Source organism: Larus michahellis, chromosome Z (genome assembly GCF_964199755.1).
Source record: "Larus michahellis chromosome Z, bLarMic1.1, whole genome shotgun sequence".
NCBI lineage: Eukaryota > Metazoa > Chordata > Aves > Charadriiformes > Laridae > Larus > Larus michahellis.
The window spans coordinates 55859224-55878926 of NC_133930.1; the positions used below are offsets into that span (position 1 = coordinate 55859224).

The 19703-nt window shown below is 41.7% G+C and overlaps 1 long non-coding RNA gene across 1 annotated transcript in view; it reads right to left on the reverse strand.

Annotated features, from left to right (window-relative positions):
* The window catches only part of LOC141736122 (uncharacterized), a 56518-nt gene that overhangs the window by 24483 nt on the left and 12332 nt on the right, over positions 1-19703 (reverse strand). The window lies entirely within an intron of this gene.

A 19703-nucleotide genomic window follows, 5' to 3' on the forward strand; every position in this document is an offset into this window, starting at 1 on the left:
CCTGCTGTATCTACAAAAATAGGAGGCAAATCCTCAAGTGGTATAAATCTGCATAGCGTCAATAACTTCAAAGGATTGGTTCGAGTTTATATAAAGGAGACGTAATCTCAGTTTTGGCAGACACCCATAGAGGTCTTCAGGGCAGTAACTTTTGCTTTGTCCTCTATCTGTATGACTCTGACCACAGTGGTACTTCAGCCACATGTGGCCCTAAGATGCTAGGGCAACTAGTACCAGTAGTAACTTAACAGTTCTCACAAAACACTACATAACACCAAAACGTGGAAAGGGTAAATTAGAAATGAAAAATACAAAATTATAGTTTTACCACTTTCTTTGCCCTGTAAGACCTACACAGTGTCCTACGCAGCAAGGAGTAATAGCAAAGCTATTATTACTTCAGCCACAAAATTCTATATTGATACAGTTATTAGCTTTTACTTCATATTAGTTTTCCTTCTGCTTTACATAAGATGATTGCTGTAGCTTAGATGGCCTCAAATCAAGTTTTATGCTCTCTAGAAATCTGAGTTCATTTAGAAAAAGAGGCAAAATAAGACAGGCCATCTTTCACATGGTGTTTATAATTCAGTTAATGATCTCTTGAAATATGTGTGTGTATGTATATATGACTTTCATACCTTTTCTCCCTTAACTTTTACTCAACGCAGATCTCTGAGCTATTTAAGACATTTATGCCAGCACAAGAGAGGGTCAGGCAGGAAACAGAAAGCAGAGATAGGAGGGAAAATACCAGAATTGGGGACTGGGAAGGGGAGGGCAGCTTCAATATCCCACAAGTCAAACTGCTCATGGAACAGGTTTTGGTTTTTTTTAGCACTAGTCTAGTAGTGTTTGTGGTATCCTCACCTAAGACTCAGCATACCAAATTCTACACCATAAAAAGAGTCAAAATGCAGAAATGCAGTGCCATGCACAGAAAATTCTGATATTTCAGAATTCTTACCTTCCCAAATAGCAACAGTATTGATAGACTATATCAAAATATTCTGTATAAAAAAAATCTGAAAAAAATCCTTTCTGGAATTACCTAAATCTGACTAGGTTGAAGTGCTTTGTTTAATCTCTGTCTGACGCATTACACACTGCAGCATGACATGTTAAACAATATTTGAAATGTCAAAAAATTAAATGAAAGGTTCTTAAATCATCCATACCCCCCCCCAAAAATCATATCTTCCTCCCAGTAACATTGGTTAAATGTTTCCAACTTTGCTGAACTGAGAAAAAATTGCCATTAAAAATTCTGCTCGAAAATTTTTATTCTGCATTGCCTCCTACTTTTCCTGATTATTCTCAAACACTTCAAGAGGTGGCAAATATGTTTGGTATGCTCTGAAACTGGAATGGAAGCATTTTATGCCCTGTTCGCCCAGGTATGAAGGACAGGACAAGGTATAAGCAGAAGACCCGGCAAGCCCAGGACCAGGAGGCAGTACACAGCTGCAACATGTCTCCACTGGAGCAGCTATTAGTCTGCTGAAAACTGAAACGTCACAGTGGCAGAAAAGTAGAAACATGCTCAGGTTTGGGGTTTTGACCCTCTGTTGGCAAGTCTGATTTAATAAAAGTTCCATGTTTTTATTATATCTAGATAGGTTGCAATTATGTTGTTAAGACAGGTGTAGGAAGTTACATTGCTCTGATTCTTTCTGGCTCGCTTCCTAGCTAGTACTAATACTTGTTAGCCTTTGATTGCCGAGGGCAAATTTGGGCCTAGTTCTCCAAGAAGCATTGTCAAGTAGTGTGGACTGGACTCGTGGAAAGAAGTGAATTAATTTTGTCACAGATGAAGCTTGCAATATTACAGAAGTCAAACTGCTTATGCAGCGGCCTTGATCTGGGATACTTTCTGTGTGTCTGTCATTAGCACAGTGTTTTCCAAAATGAATGAGTAGTTCCAGCCTGCAGAATTGATGCTCAGCTTTAATTGCTTAGCACTGTATCTTTTGCCTTACCACAGACAAACATCACCCATATATTTTAGCTTTGAATTAGTTCAGGTTTCTTTTCATCTGCTGTTAATTCAAAGGCTTTGTTACAATAGTCACTTTCATTCTCTTTTTCTTTCATCACCTGTCGCTTCCAGTCTCTCTCAGTGTCAGTCTTTACCCTATCTTCTAACTGCAGGAAAAACAAAAACCAACCTCCTCCATACCAGGGAAGAACACATTTTGAATGACCTACATATTTCCACCTTGTCTTGCAGTATCTGTTTCTACAATAGACTGTAATGAATACACACACAAATTAAGCAACCTCTTTTTTTTCACGTTAATTTCCTGTTTTCTGGAGGTGATGAATTTTAATGTCTATGGCTCCACGAGAACACAACAATGTCAGGTCACAGCACGGGATCGGGAGAGACAAACGCTATCCCAGCTGCCCTGCTTATTGCAGTCCTTGCTGTAAGTATCAGAAGCTGAGCCTCAGAGGCTCAGGGCTTTTTTAAGTTCAAGGTCTGACTAGGATTTGGGTGTTCCCACAGGTTGAAAGCCTTGAGTCCCGTACTCTGCCACCAGTTTCCTCTGTTATCTTGGGAAGTCACCAAATCTCTCTCTGCCTTTGCAATGGGAAGTAATAATTCTTGCCTGTCCACTGTAGGATCTTTGAGATGGCAATCTTTTTTTATTATTAGTCTCTACAATACCAATCACAACAAAACACTTATCTAGATCTGCAGGAACGACCACATTACAAACACTGGGAATAATTAGGAATAGCCAGTAATATTGTTTTGTGTCATGCCTCATTTCAAGTAGTTACTATTACTTTTTCTGGACTACACAAAGATGGACCTCATCGGGGTGAGAAAGCAGACGTCCAAAGCACACAGTCATACGATGGCTTCACCTGAATTTCCAGTGAGGTTTTCAAGTTCGGAAAACTTTAGGCACAAACAGAAGACCTAATGCATGCTAGGGAGTGAGTTTATAGTGCATCCTACACTCTGCTGTTAACAGGTCTTTGCATGGAGCCAAACCTACACAGTGGAAACTGAAACAGACAAGACTGGGACTGTTGATCTACCAGGCTAGTAGTTCTGCTGAGGATAGCTGTGTAAATCAATTTAGCTGCTACTCAGCTATGGTAAAGTAGCAAATTTCCCTAGTATAAGCCAAGGACCAGGGGAGGACGTGAGTCCTTCACAACCCTGTAGTGTGGAGACTGTCTGTGTAGTGCAGGCTGTAAAGACCTAGAGGAAATTCCTCACTTAATCCCTCACAGCAGCCATCACATCATCAAAGATTAACCAGCAGCTATCTACGTATTCTTGCAGCTGTCTTTCTTTCAGACGCACGTAACTCACTCAGCAAATTCTCACCAACAGTGGCCGCTAGAAACACTGAATCCTTTTAAGACAGCTATATAAAAAAAATAAATTAGCTAACAAACAAGCAGTCCAGAATACCACAGTAGATATTTTGTGAAGAATGAGGGCAATTCCCACATTGAGGATCTAATTCCTCAAACTCCCCTCATCCTGTTGATGACACACAGTATATGAAGTTACGGTGGCAGATTATGAAAGCGCTGGTTAAGTTAATATGCCGACAAAAGCCTCCTCCCATCAGTGTTGCATCCTGTGCAAATAAATCTACCGCTTGGATCTCTCAAAGTTCAACTGACCTGAAAGAGCAGACGGCTCACGTTGGGGAAGACTAAGGCAGCCTGCATGAGGAAGCACTTTGTATAAATTCACCATCCGCTATCTACTTCCTAAGGGGCTATATGCTTTGTATTATCCAAGCACTGTGCAGTCTGGTTGTCCCACTGAAGCAGTGGCCTGAGACTGTGCTCAATTTATCGGTTTATCTATCAAATATCAAGAAGCGAGTGATTTGCCAAAGTCACGCAGTAAAGCTGGTACTGACGTAGATGAATCCTACCCCTTCCTAACTATTGCAAGGTGCTCCTATGAGGTGCTCCCCCCTTTTGTTGAAAGGCTGACAGATGTACCGTTTTTCTTATTTCCTCACTGAAATGGCCATTTCCTGATGACGGGAAAGAAGCAACACCCATCCAGTCAGAGCCAGGCCGAGCTACATTCACACAGCACTTTGGACCGCTAAATAGCATCAGCCGTTATGCCTAAGTACAGAACAGCTGCCCCTTAAAACAGTCACAGCTGGTTTACTATGCGGCAGCCCATCTGCTCATGCAACACAGATAGCTAAGAACAGAGCAGCTCTGGGCTTTGCTCTTTTCCCTGGCTCCGGGTCAAAATAAGATGAGAGTTTTGATCTTCCTATTGTCAGAGAGATGACCTCTCTCTGACTGAGGAAGGCTTCTGCAACACATAGGACAGTGCCACAGCCAGCATGGGGAACAGGCAGAGCAGCTGCAGAACACTCCAGGGATCTGCTCCCGCTACCTGGGACATTCTCTGAAAGACCAAGATGTCTACACAGCACACGACTCCTCTAAACACAGCTTCTGGGGACCCTCATGTCCTCAGGCATAATGAGAAAGAAATCTTTTTCAGATCACGCTTTACAAAATTGTGAAACTCTCAAATACCATAGTAGTGTCTACAAAGAGAAAGAGATTAAAAAAAAAGAAGCAAGCTGTGGAATTAATGAAAAAAACAGGGTTTGAACAACAGCAGACTAGTCCTAAATCTAGGTCTTAAGGCTCTAGAGTCTCATACATCCCTTATGCCTCATCTGGGATGTGAATAACCGACTGTGTTGCACTGCTTGACATTCTGAGGTTCCTATTCAGAAAACTAGAGTTTGAGCAAATTTGAAATCTGGTTTCAAGTACATGGATAATCCAGCTCAAGTGAAAAGATTACTTATGTGCCTAAAGTGAAGCATATGCATAAATGCCTTGCTGAATAGGGATCAAAGGAACCAAGACAATTTCTACAGGTGAAAGATTTGCCACTGAGACGCATGCATAGTGTTCCTGGAAGCACCCAGCAACGTGTGAATTTTAAGATAGAAACTGACAGTGACATAGAAATCAGAAAATGGATATATGCAAGATAAGCTGTTCAGTGGAAAGAAAGAAAAAAACCTGTGACATAAATGCTAAATCTTTAGGATTCTAATTAAAAAATAACCTCATTGCTGCTGTGAGACAGTTACAGAAAAAGCCGAATGTGTACACTTTGCTGAAGTTCCTCCTAGTAATGTATGAGGCCTACTGAGATCCTATAAAGACCAAAAATTAAAGTAGGGGCAGGAAAAAATGATCCTCTCTTAAAAACCTGGTGTCTGACTTAGGCTTATGTCTTAAAGAGTTCCCTGGAGCTCTAGATGAACTGGCATAAAACTGCATGAATGGGAATTTGAAGGGATACCAGAGGGACAGCAAAGAACCGTGCTCCCAATTCTTCTTATAAATGGCAAGCAGCTCTGAGATCATTACACATCTTCACATAAACCCCATTTCCTATAATAGTGACTTCAGTGTATTCAATTGTCATTTCACTTAAATGGGTAAAGCAACATACCTTAACAGAAATTAGTAACTTCATCTTATGCTTCAAAAATGCATCCATAGAGTAGAGTAAGCTTGGTATTTACTCTCTTTGCTTTCCGAAACCTCAGCATAAAGCAGGGTTATGAGCTGCAGACTGAGAGTTTGCCAGTACTTTACAAGAGGATGTCTTCTCTTGTTCCATTCACGTGAATTTAGGGTCTGGATTGTTTATTCTCAGCACCCTCCACGTTCTGCACATCTTCACAAGTGCCTCTCAGCTTACTCTCGATGAATTTTAATTTCCCCAGACACTGTCAGCTTCTGACCTCAGCTGTAGCAAACCAAAAAGCCTCGATTCAAAGCTGAAGCAATGCTGCAGGTGATTGTAATCAGTAGAAATGGCTCTGCAGAGCACACAGAGAACACCGTTCTGCCTGTGAACTTTATTCTAGAGGCTAGAGGACCCCACCTGCAAAAGCATAAAATGGCACTTCCCAATGGCTTTCGCTCAGCCAAGACGAGAATTTCCTTGAGAAATGGCTGACAAAATCTTCAATCTAGTAGCCTAGATGCCATCTGCTTCTTTTTGTTACCTCAGCATGTTAGCATTTCTCATACTTCAACATGTGTGTCCATGCCACTCCTTGGGAGGTAAGAATGGGTTCTGGAAATTGAGAATTTTCTTGGAACACAGACATTTATAAGCATTAAAATAATTCACAGCACTTTCATGCCTTCGCTGATCCTGTCTCATTTCCTTGTATGTTTCTGGGAAGCTGGTATAAGTCGCTCCACTCTCAAGCCATGCTCACAGTATCAGAGCAGAAGATCACATAACTCGGCCACAGCGACATAGACTAGTAAGTAATCTCCCTCTCTAATGGCCAAAAAAGATCTCATCACTCATTCTGCACTTATCACGCATAGCATTCTTATTGGTGTCACTTTATTCTGCATCTAAACTTTCCTGGAAGAATGACTGGAATGTGAAACAGGCAAAGACAGCAAAATCAAAATTACAGCTAAAAATCAAAACACAGAGACTGAAGCCCAAAGCTGCTTACTCTTTTGCCATATAGCTTGTCTGGATTTGCCCCATTCCTACTAATTCCTACTCTGGGAGGGTGCTTCTCAAAGACTTTATTCCAAAACTTCAGAGTAGTTCATGTACTCAATTATTTGCTCCAGCTGAATATTTAATGACATCTCAAATTGTTGGACATGAAGAAAACAAGTTCACATTCACATTCATCTCTGATGTGTTGAGATAAGAGAAAAGCACTGACACATACTATGCACACAGTAGCATGGGACTGACTACTGACAAGTCGGCCTGGCAAAATCCCATAGACGTGCACATGGGAGGGAGGATGCAGAGCTCAGCTGAGCACTCACACTGCCTGAAGTGGGACTGCCAAACAATACTGGACAAATTGCGAGGCCTTCAGTGGCAGGCATGTATTTGCATGATAAACTGACAAGTGCTGCTAATAAAATGTATGTTGCTTGGTTCATTTGAAAGTGACCTTCTGCTTTGCCTGTTTTCCATTTGAGTCTATAGCTGGAAAGCCAAAGCCTTCTTTCTGAACTCTGCTACCATTAAGCGGTGAAGAGAAAGTGGGATTCAGAGAAGCCAACGTCAAAGTCTGGATTGCACCTCAGAAGACTGCAAAAGAAGTTATATATTGCAAGAGCATGTTGACTCAGTGGGCAAGTGGGCATATTTGGCACTAGCAGAAGCTTACAACTGCTTGTCAAAGTTAGTTCTGAAGTAGAATTTTATGCCTACCACCAAGACTGGGCATAAATGATAAGATGTAATAACTGGCATTTTCAGGCTGTAGAAGAGATTACAGTATGGTGCTGTTACATACAAATGTTTGAGCTGCATAAGGTACAATGAGATTCACCATTATTAAGGATACACCTTGTATATATTCCTACTGAATTCATAATGACAATATTTAGAGCAGCCAAAGACTATGGTAGAATAGTAGAAATAGGTAAAAAAAGGAAATGTGGAAACAGCCATCCCATACATGGACAGGGCCCCTTTGGCCATCTGAAAGAAATGCTGCTCTCCTACTAAATATCTAACCAGTAAGTATCTCCATAGAGTGATTGGTCAATAACAGGCATACATCACTTTGTAAAAGACCGGGAAAGCAACTGAAGGTGGATGCTTTTAGTAAATGAAATGCCTAGATGGATGCTCTAATCCATCTCTTGTACAAATCTTAGTGCTGCATTCTGTTCCCAGATTCCCGTTGTCTAGTGCAAACTCTACAGAAGAGTCATATGCCTTATTTCCTCACTTTCATGAAGGCACTGGGCAGGGCTCAGGAAGCCTTAAACTGTGTTATGCCAAATTAATCTATGCAGAGGTTTATGACCAAGAATAGTAAAGTAGCCATGCATGACTCAAGGCAAAAAAAAAAAAACCAAACCAAAACCAACTTCGTTTCTTTTTGTGGTACTACTTCTCTTCCTGCTGTCTGAATCCACAGAGCTGATCAACAGCTCTGAAGCAACTCCTGTTTTCTTTAGTCTGCTCATCTGATGTTGGCCAGTCGAATTTAGCTGTTGCTCATACTCCATCCCTTGATATCATGGGACCTAAGTAACTAATTTTCTACCTGTCTGTTGCAGATGAAAAGCCAGAATTACACACTCAAAAGTAAGCCTGATTTTAGTTTTAGCATCGCAATCCAAAGCCAAGGCCAAGGTCTCTCTACTATCTCCCTGGGAATGGTTTACACTTTGCTCTTTGCAGTGTTACAACTAGCTCTTTACATCTTCCTACTCGTTTCCTCCTTCAGCTCTCCACTGCCAATTGCATGTCAGACTTTTCAGTACAAGGTTATAAATGCTTTACTAGACTTCTCATCTCATTGTTTTTGACACTGCACAGCGAGCAGGGTATGCTTCTGTTTCAATAAAGTGAACACTCAGTCTTGGCCTAAATGCCAGCAAAGCGGACTAGGAAAAGAACAATAAGCCAGAACACTCAGAGACAATAAAGTTAAAAGTAGTCTGTCACGTTCAGATCTTTGTTACATTCTTTTCTTCATCAAGAACTTTGAATCATGAATCTTAAGCAGGGCAGGGGACGTGTCTAGCATTATTGTCATGGTACTGATGCCTGAACTCATTCAAGATGGGGGAAAATAAATATTATGATACTTGGCATTGGTCTCCCTAGAGCTTTGATGTTCTTTGAAGTTTCACACTGCTTCAAAGCAGGAGGAGTAGTTACTCGTGCTGTTCAGATTACAAAAGCCTGCCAACAGGGGTGGAGCTCACATACTGGTCTATCGAGGTCCTGGGTGGCACTGTCATCTGGCACTCAAGGTTCTACCTCATTTGTTTTCATGCTCACGCTAATAAAAAATGCGCTATTGGCACTTTGGGGATCTTGTTCATCCAGGGACTGCAAAACACTTTGCAAAAGGTCAGTAAACATATTGAAAACATGTTAATGAGTGTGGAAGTCATCCACAATTTAAAGGGCTTTCTCATAATACTTCAAGGTATTCATTGTATACGAGCCCACTGAATCCTCATCAGTCAACTGTTATGGGCAACAGATCACTTTTGCATTATTACAATATGCTGACAGCTAGCTAGAATAGCCTCGCTATAAAAATACCATCTTCCAAAAAAGTAAAGAGTGGGTCACAGAACACTCATCACAACAATCTAACTGAGACATTGCTATTTTGCTCTCACTGGAGCTCTCCATCGACTATTGCAAAATAGCTTCTGCTTCTTAGTATTTTTTTTGGCTTCTTGGTTTACCACCAAACAACAAAGACTGTATATCGAGCCATCTGTTAGGGAAGTCCTTCATTTGATTAGAGATACAATTATACAGCTGAAGGCATTATTTGGTACTGAGCAAATCATTCTAAAATGACACAGATTTAATCTCAGGTGAATATTGTGCAAGTAGCATTTCAGTGACAGGGAGGTGAGCCGATAAGATCTTTGTCCTCACTGGACAAACGATTTTGGGTGCACGAGGACAGAAGAGGCTACAAAACCAAGGGAAATAAGACCAGATTATTTAATAATAAATAATAACTCCGGGAAACAATGCTTTTTCATCTTAAACAAACAGTACAAAATATTGTGCAAAGCTCTCAAGGAGAGTTGTTCAGAGAAAGAAGACATTTACCATGAACTGAAATACCACATATGTCACCGGTAAGAAAACAGTTAAATGTGAAGATTTCTCCTAACTCCATGGCGTCACCTCTTCAATAAGTCAAATCGATTGATGACTTTTTGAAATCGGTGTAATAATAACAAAGTAAAACCTGATCCACTGCGTTTAACGTTAGCTGTCAACTTTAAACCATGGAAACAAAAGATTAAAGTATGCAAAAAATCTCAAAGTCAGATCTGCTGAAATTTGTATCCTTCTGCTGCAGCTGCATCTGGAGACCTTGTTTGAGCCCCTCAGTGCCAAGCATTACGTAAAAACATTTCCTTTACTGGAGAGTGAACAGTCAAAATCAAGGAGAAGAAATGCCTGGGAATGGAGAGAGGAGCAGCACATTTCTGAATTCCCACTCTTCCTCACAGCCACTATGCAGTATTGTCTTCTTCACGGATTGTTGAGTGGTTAAAATCAGATTTATCACAAGACAGAAAATCCGGTAACAGACCATCTCCAGTCCGAATACCATTACATGAAAAGCCAGTGTGTCGCCTGAAAAAAGAATCATATACCCAGTCCTCAGCTTTCACTGATGAAATAATCTCTGACGCAGCCTGACAGAAATAATTGCATCTAATAAACTGAGTGAAAACACAATGGAATCTGTTATAATTGGGTCAGCTTAGGCAATTTCAGTTTGATCATTCTGTGCAAATGATCCCTACATCCTGATCCACAAAACAAACTCCCCAAATCAGAAACTAAATGCAGTGTTGTGCTAGCTGCGTTCCTTGATGCAGAGAAAGGCCAGTCACGTGCTGATAGATTGTAAGTAGCGTTCTGAGAAGTTGCAAGACTCTTAGGCTTGCAGCCAGCGGGTAACCAAAAAGATGGGGAACACTTTCCATCTCTTGGAATCTTCCCAAAATTACTTTAGAGCTGGGAGCTGTCACAAATGCTGTCACTGACACAGAAGCTGTATTAGCTGAATACAGAAAGACGTGCACAATTGGCTGGCAAGTGAAAGGAGGGAGGAAAGGAGTTTCCCCCAAGCCTCCGTCTCAGTGACGTGTGGTCATAGCCTACGGGAGTACCACAAGCCCACACTCCTGCTCTGCACAGCAGCAGAGACACTCTCAGAAGAGCACACTGTGCCCACAGCAGCCCCTGCAGAAGGAAATAATGTAAAGACGAGGTGTCTTTGGTGCTCCCCTTCTTCACTCAGTCTGCCCTCAATACCTCCGGCCATTTCTTGAAGACGTAAATGCTACATATACTGTGAAACACAAGAATTTGGCCTAGAAATAGTCTGCAAGCTCTCTACATGCTTACCTACTGACATCAGTGGAGCTAGCTCACTTCCAGAGTGACTCTCTCCCCACTTCAAAAGTAAAGACAAGGAGAGTCTGTTGTGTACTGAGAACCCATTTCTCTGCCATAGTGTGTTATTGAACAACTTGGCACATTTTTTATGTATCGTATGTAATCTGGTATCCTAAAATAATTCAAGCATATGGATGTATAAATGGTAAAATTCACCGAACTTATCCCTGAAAGGTTGATTTGCCTTTTGAATATGACCTTTCTTTTACATCTGCCCAGCTTTTACTGTTTGAATATTCTTCAGGCTTCTTGAACATATTCACATTTGCCTTCATATATAAAAACTTCGACACCAAGTTATACTTCAAGACAAAAAGGTAGAGCTTACAAATGGAAGTGGGTTGCAACTTTAAAGGCAAAGAGGTTACTGTTTCTCCATTATATTCTATGTAGGTGTTTTTACGGTATTTATCACATAATGGGAAGCCTTCACAAATATTGAGTATTTCCAATTCCAAATATTCAAAAATGAACTCTACTCAAGTATCATGACACTTTTAAAATGTTGGTTCTAATTCATCTGACTTGTGATTTTAAGTTTTTAGGTGTTTTCCTTTTCTCCCATTAGGCCCAGAAGCACTTTTGCATTCAAAGCACAGGTATTCACTCCAGAACGTCCTTTCTCAGTACCCAGAGGGACCACATCCCAATTCAGGGAGGTTTTGAGTCACAACAGCAACAGCCCCCTTGCTTTCCTTGAAACACTGTTGACCTAACCTCTGCATTTGCTCCTCTCTGCTTGTGTGAGGCAAAACCTGCAAGCTGGCTCTACCCAGCATGCAAAAATAACTCAAGAATCACCGAATGGTTAAAGAATCTGTATGAGAAAAATCCCAGTGGCTGCATCAAGTCCTCTCAGTAGAATTGGGAGGAGTATTTAAAGATGTTACTGCATCCTTTCTCTGTTCTTAAACTTCTCCCTAAACACTGTGTTTTACATTGGAGAAAGAGACCTAGGGTCTGAGCAAGTACGTCTCTTGTCATGGTCTTATAGAATAGGGCAAGGAGGAGAAACATGCTGTGGTCCCTCTTTGTGAAAGGGCAGGCCAGTCACTGGTTTAAAACACCCAATTGCATATATTGGTGTATTCAATACAGGGGTACGGAATGCTGCTTCATTGTGCCAGAATGGCTTGTAGACATGTCTTCTTTCTTTAGCACACTGTCATCTATTTACATGCTTTGGTCAGTAACTCTGCAATGCCACCACTGCAGATAAAGAGACTGCTTGGAGGGGAGAAGATTCTCTTTATCACGAACTGCATGCCAGCTCCTTGCCCATCCAGCACTGCTCCACTTAACTGAACACATGCAAATGGTTTCTATGTGCTGACTTGCAAAAGCATTGCAAAATACAGGAAGGAGGGGAAAGGCAATGTTATTTTGCTGACTGGACATCAGTTATGTCTGTGAGAGCTACACTAATATGCCTGGCAACTGGATGCTCACAATGCAGTAAATCTGCTCTTACTGAACTGCGCATCTTCCAGTCCTGTCATGTTAAGCAGTGTTATTTTCAGATAAAATAATGTCAACTAGCAGGAAGCAGGAGGGCTGACAAAGACACTATCTACAATAGTGTCCTTCCAGAGAAAAATTCCCTCCTTAGGGAAGGCAGCCTTGAGTTGTCTCTTTCACTGATATTGCAATGCTAATTCCATTTGTCCCGAGTGGTATCAACTCTACTTATGCATTCTGAAATTTTCTGTTTGATGGCATGTTCCAACTCAAAAACATCCACTGGGCCCAGAAGCCTCAGCTGAGAGCTGAGGCCTCACAGCTGGTCCTCGTAGCACCAGCATGTGCTTAAAGTTCATCATCATTCAGCCAACCATTTGAGAACACGGTTGAAGTCAGCTACCTGGGTAAAGTGCTTTGCTAGGCCGGATCTTTACATCCACCGAGTAGGAGATTGAGTTCTCCTACTAAGATGCCAGACAGGCCTGCAAGAAGGTATAGTGGGAAGCCTTTCTCCTAAAGTTGTTTAATTATATATTAGATAAATCACCACCTGTGGAGAGAAAAAGAAAACAAAACAAACAAACAAAAAAAACCCAGAAACCTGTGGGCACTGAGTTTTGGCAATAATAATCTCTGAAAAGTCATCAAAAGTTCTGAAGCATCCTATTGTCTTCAAAAACCCAGCAATCAAACAAACCAAGTCTTGTATCACTATATCCTACACTGGAAAACCTCCTGCCTTGCAAGAACAGACAAAATATTGGGATATAAAACTTTGTCATTGGAAAACTATTTTTAATATAGCAGTTTACAACATTTCTGCTGACATCCAAAATGCTGGATGCTAAAAATACCTTTTGTCTTCATTGTAGTGCAGAATTGTGGTATGCATAAAGAAATGGCTGCTGTCTTCTTTCAACACCAAACAGGTCTGACTTCTAAGGCTGGACACTGAAAAAAAGGAAGAATCCCAGGGCTGCGAGCTTACTCTTTTACCCTAAATTAGATACGCAGCTACTGCAGCTGTGTGGCAAATCAGGTCTTTGAATGTACAAATGGCAAGATGGCCATCTCACTGCAAATTCTGAATAAGGATAAGTAATCTTTTTGCAAATTGTGCAAATACATTGACCGCAGTGTTGTAAGAGACCCTTCCATCCTCTTGAAAATAAAGTATAATAGCATTTGAATAGTGAAATGAGACTTAAAATATTTTCTCATGTTAAGCAACAATACTTACAAAAGGCACTTATTCCCACAGACAGCAGAAACAGAAAAATTGGATCCTCCAGTATTTCAGCCAAGCAGCTTGTCTTCAGCATATATCAACTTGTCTTCCATATATGTCAGAGTCAAAAATAAACCTTGCTTCCATTTCAAATGTATAGGGTTTCAAATGCTATTCCTGATTCCTAACTACCGGCACAATCACTGTATGACTTGAAGCACAAAGATTCTTGCCTGTCTCGATGGAGAGAAATGCAAACTTATTATGAGGCTGTGAGGTTTTCCTTAGTATCAGGTTTTCTTTCTGTACGACTCCCTCGCTCCCTACCACCAATAACCAGCAGTGATGGCCAGGAATACTAAAACAGGAGCTTTGCCTTTGGGTCTTTGATCAGAACATGTAGAAATCTGACTGTTGGGACACAACGCAAGTCCCAAGTTCCTGGCTGTGGAAGGCAAGCAGAACTGATGTCTGATGTGATTACAGTTTGGATTTCATCTTTTGCTATGCATGTTTTGAATTTGAAGGAGAAACAATGTTGAGCTTTTCTTCTGACTTTTCTCAGTATATGTCAAAGATTCCACTTTCACATATAATAAACCCCCTTTCTTTTTGGTAAGAAAAATGAGAAAAAAACTCACTAGAGAAGAATGGTAATGACACATTTGAGTACAAAGACCCAAGGGAAGCAGGAAAAAAATATAAAATTACTTGAATCACCACAGCAAAACAATTTCCTTCAGAGCCTTCAATACCCTTAGCCAGGGGGAATACAGATGATGAAGGTTAAAAGCATTGAATTGTGCATGCAGAATAATTCTCAGTGGGGTCAAGGCACAGAGTTGGAATCGTATTTCAAGTCTGAAGACACTGAGATCTGGCACATGGTTCAGAAGATTATGAAGCCTGTGAAATGCAAAACTGGAGCTAGTTAATACTGTAACTTTTTATTGCAGTTGAATTCCTCTCAGGGTCCAAGATTTTGCTTCAGAATCTTGACATTTCACTCAACCTCTGTGAGCACTTGAAAGGAATTCTTGTATTAGCAAGCTCTCCTCAAATGCAGCTACTAGCTTGATGGCTGCTTATTTGGAATGAAATACAAGGGGAGACAGGCATTCTTCATTGATCTATATACCGAAAAACTATGCTTCCTTGTGGACAGCCAGAAACTTAAATGAATGGGCAAGCTGTACTCCTGCCCCTCCGCACACACCCCTACCTTGTTCTATTGCAAGAATTATGGAAGAGTCTCTCTCTCCAAAGTGTACAGGACAGCAAAATATGCCAATTACAGATTAAGGAAGGTGGCAAGAGTGTTTTTTTCTTTATGCTGCATGACAGCCCTAGTGCAGATCAGTTCTTTACCCTGTCCTTCAGCCATCTTATTTCCAGATGTACCAGGAAAGGAAACAGCAGTCTTATTCCAGACTGGGAGATCTTGTTCTCCCCATTTGCTGCTCCTTTTGACCAATCCTTGCTACGGCCAAGCACAGAAGATATGGCAACTTCAAAATTAATTAATCAAACTAGAAGCTGATTTGATCTGGAGCTGCTTCATGTATCATGTTTACCTTTTCTGCACTGTATCTAGATTTTGTAAGTTTAAAATCTCTCTGTAAAATCACGTTCCTGTTATACATGTTTCCTGGATGTCCGTCATTTATCAGAAAGGTGCTTGGAATAAAAACATTATTTAAATGTTCTCCCTATATTGTGTGGCCTGAAGATTCAAACCAACCTAAAACACTTTGGCAGAAAGAGGTTAAATTAAAAAAGCTCTTCAAACCTGAATTTTCCAAGTGCTTCAGTTTAGCTCAAAAAATATATCCCCTATGATCCCTTGTGATGTAGTGTGAGCTTAGATTTCTAGAGTGTTAGCCAAAAGCACTACAGGATGTGTCTCAGAGACAGATTCCTCTTGATGAAAAGTGCAAATATTGGTCAACAAATAAAAAAGTTCCCTGGAATCAGGGCTGAGCCTCTGTTGACAAAAGACCAGCAACCCAAAGCCCAAAAGAAGGCATTAACAGGAGAACCTGTCAAATCTGCCCATGTCTTTAACCCAGCGTAATAGAAGTGATCCATCATAGAATTGTTGAGGTTGGAAGGGACCTTTAAGATCATCGAGTCCAACCTTTAGCCTACCCTGACAAGAGCCACTTCTAAACCATGTCCCTAAGTGCCCCATCTACCTTTTTTTTAAACACCTCCAGGGATGGTGAATCCACCACCTCCCTGGGCAGCCTATTCCAATGTTTAATAACCCTTTCAGTGAAAAAATGTTTCCTAATATCCAATCTAAACCTCCCCTGACGTAACTTGAACCCGTTTCCCCTCGTCCTATCACTTGTCACCAGGGAGAAGAGGTCAGCCCCCATCTCTCTACAACCTCCTTTCAGGTAGTTGTAGAGGGTGATAAGGTCTCCCCTCAGCCTCCTCTTCTCCAGGCTAAACAACCCCAGCTCCCTCAGTCGTTCCTCATAAGGTTTGTCCTCCAGGCCCCTCACCAGCTTTGTAGCCCTTCTCTGGACACGCTCCAACACCTCAATGTCCCTCTTGTAGCGAGGGGCCCAAAACTGAATGCAGTACTCGAGGTGGGGCCTCACCAGTGCCGAGTACAGGGGGATGATCACTTCCCTAGTCCGGCTCACCACACTATTCCTGATACAGGCTAGGATGCTGTTGGCCTTCTTGGCCACCTGGGCACACTGCTGGCTCATATTCAGCCAGCAGTCAACCAACACTCCCAAGTCCTTTTCTGTCGAGCTGCTTTCAAGCCACTCTGCCCCAATCCTGTAGCGCTGCATGGGGTTGTTGTGACCCAAGTGCAGGACCCGGCACTTGGCCTTGTTGAACCTCATACCATTGGTCTCAGCCCATCGGTCCAGCCTGTCCAGATCCCTCTGCAGAGCCAACCTACCCTCAAGCAGATCAACACGCCTGCCCAGTTTAGTGTCATCTGCGAACTTACTGAGGGTGCATTCGATCCCTTCATCCAGATCATTGATAAAGATATTAAAGAGAACCGGCCCCAGCACCGAACCCTGGGGGACACCACTTGTGACTGGACACCAACTGGATTTAACTCCATTTACCACCACTCTCTGGGCACGGCCATCCAGCCAGTTTTTTACCCAGCGAAGAGTACGCCTGTCCAGGCCATGAGCAGCCAGTTTCTCCAGGAGAATGCTGTGGGAAACAGTGTCAAAAGCTTTGCAAAAATCCAAGTAGATAACATCCACAGCTTTTCCCTCATCCACTAAGTGGGTCACCTTATCATAGAAGGATATTAGGTTTGATAGGCATGACCTGCCCTTCACAAACCCATGCTGACTGGGCCTGATCACCCTGTTCTCCTGCATGTGCCGTGTAATGGCACTGAGGAGGATCTGTTCCATGACCTTCCCAGGCACCGAGGTCAGACTGATCAGCTGCAGGACAGATCATATCCTTGAGAGGGAGTCCTGTTTGTTCCTTTCACATAGCTCCCTCTATCAGGACTTGGCAATTCGTTTACAAGGACAGAGCTGAAGTAGTTTGTAAGCATTGAAAAAAAAAAATCCTGCATGGTTTAATAACGCCAATTCTGCCACCTAGTGACCAAGGGAAACTAACCTACGGTGTATGAACGGGCCGAGGGAGGACTGGCTCAAGCAGCTACAACTGACTTGGGCACCAAATCTCCAGCATGTGGGTGGTAGTGCAGTAGGGCCTTCCTTCATAATTCACAAAGGGAACTCTTAAAGCACCCGCTCAGAGTGAAGCTTCACAGCTCTGTTCTCCAGATGAACTGCCAGCAATCAATCAGCACTCTCCGTCTCAGAAGCATCCTGGCCATAAAGTGATTCCATGCAATTTCCGAAGTGTCAGATGGAACCCTCTCAGCTGAGCCGTACAAGAAAAGGACATCATCTGCATCCAGTAGAAATGTGTGTGTTCTTCTCTGCCCAGGATCTTGTGACCTTATTTTCATTGTCCTGTACCATGTGCACAGGTTCTAGGAGGAGATAAAGCATTTAGGGTGGAAAGGCTGCAGTGCCTGGCAAGTAGCATGGTGTTTAGAAATGTGTTTTTAAAGCAAAATCATGTGAGTTAAACCAACTAGCTTCTACACATCTGCCTTGGAAGCTTTCCTAGGCTAGACACATGTAAACTCACTGCTACCTGCTGTATTTCCCAGTGCCGACCTACAGCAAAACACTCTCCAAGATTTTGTAAAAGGGATGCACATAGATAGAAAACTACAGTTGAACGGCTAAAGGTGAAAAAATCTGAGCTGCTTACAAGCCTGTATTACTAATTAATAAAGTCTGCAATTAATCATTAAAAACTTGGCAGGGCTGGAACTGCAAATAGAATCCATCCCCATCTTCCTTGCTCTAACGACTTGAAAATCCTTTGTCCCTAGGTAGCTGTGCATCTAGTTCACATCCTTAGTAAGACTGCTATTAAAAAAGCTACTGGAGGTAAAGCTGGCTATGGGGCTTTGGTTTCAGTCAGCTGGTTTCTTCTTTCTTGTACGTCTGTAACACAGAAAATTTTATCAGAATCTGTGGAACTAAATAAGGTGAGTGGATAGTCTGATGCAGTGTCTTCAGAACCCTGTATCTGATACAGCTATTTAGTGTTGTCCTGGGAAAACAAAGGTAGTTATTCAGGAAGGCATTTCTATTGTACGTCAGTATACACTTAGCTTTAGCCGTTTTCCTGGTTGAAGTGATAGCATTTAAGCAGAGTTTTTTCAACTGTGACCTGGAAAAAAAAGGAAATAAACCAAAAAGTATTCAGTCTCTCTGATGAGTGACAGAGTTTCTATCATGCAACTATTTGGAAAACCTTTGGAAGCTGTTCCCACCCATTGTACAGCATATATTTACCACTTGGAATCCAACGCACCCAGGATTACCACAGCAATAGTGTAAAATATATGTAAATCAACAGAAAACCACCTTTTCTTCTTTCTTTCTCTTCTCCACACTGTCACACAAAATAGAAATGCGACATTCTTGGTGGTTAAACCATGTCATTAGCACAACTAAACATAGCAAGATTCTAGTAGGAGAGAGAAGGATGCCAGATTCTTGTTCCACAGTATACATATTTTATCCTCCAGCTCCATCTGGTTTCTCAGCCTGTCCTGTTCTGTTTGGGGAATAGGAAATTCTAGGCTACTCTTTGAAAGTAGAATCATTAAGGCAGTGTTTGTTTTAGTAACAAACTGGATTCAGAAAACAATGGTGGAGGAAAAGTGGAAAGTTAACATGGACACCAGAGGAGATCCAGAAAATACTTTGAATTTATCTTCTAAGGAACTGAATGGTGCACACAGTACTGAAGACAGCAGCTATTTCTTAGGGGCACAGTGGAGCAGGGTGTAGAGATCTCTGAAGTAGTCCATCTCAAAGGTTCAACTTAGGTAAGATGTCCTACTATATGTCTCTCCTGTTTCCTGATATGAATACACAGCTTTGGTTTTTTGAACCATACTGTCCTACATGTCCAATTGAAGGATCAAAAATTCCACAGTTAGCCTGAATGGATATTCCTGGATCTATACTGCAGATGACTCATGATTTTGATTCTTCACCCTGAGGTGCTGTTAACCTCTGATTTTCAGAGCTAATACTAGGTCTTGCATGTGTGTGTATAGTGGTGGTGGTGGTCGCTGTTAATTTTAAATAACAGTGACCCAAAGCAGATGCATCCAGAAAGCATGCAGTCTTGTATACAGACAATCAGCTTGGCATTCACTGTGCATCAGTACCACAGCTAAAGTATTTGTAGTTCCTTACATGTCAGAAGAGCCACTAGGCAACAAATGGGGACTGGGTACAACTTTCCTACTCCAGAGCAGTGAGGCACACTAGAACAGATGGACACAGGCATGGAGCTAACAAATTCTTTCCTCCCAGAATTCCTTTTTATTTCTGATAGAAACGGGACAAAACACTCCTTTGTAGATGCCATAGCTCCGCATAAAGTATCACTGAAAAGGCGACAATACAAAACAACTAT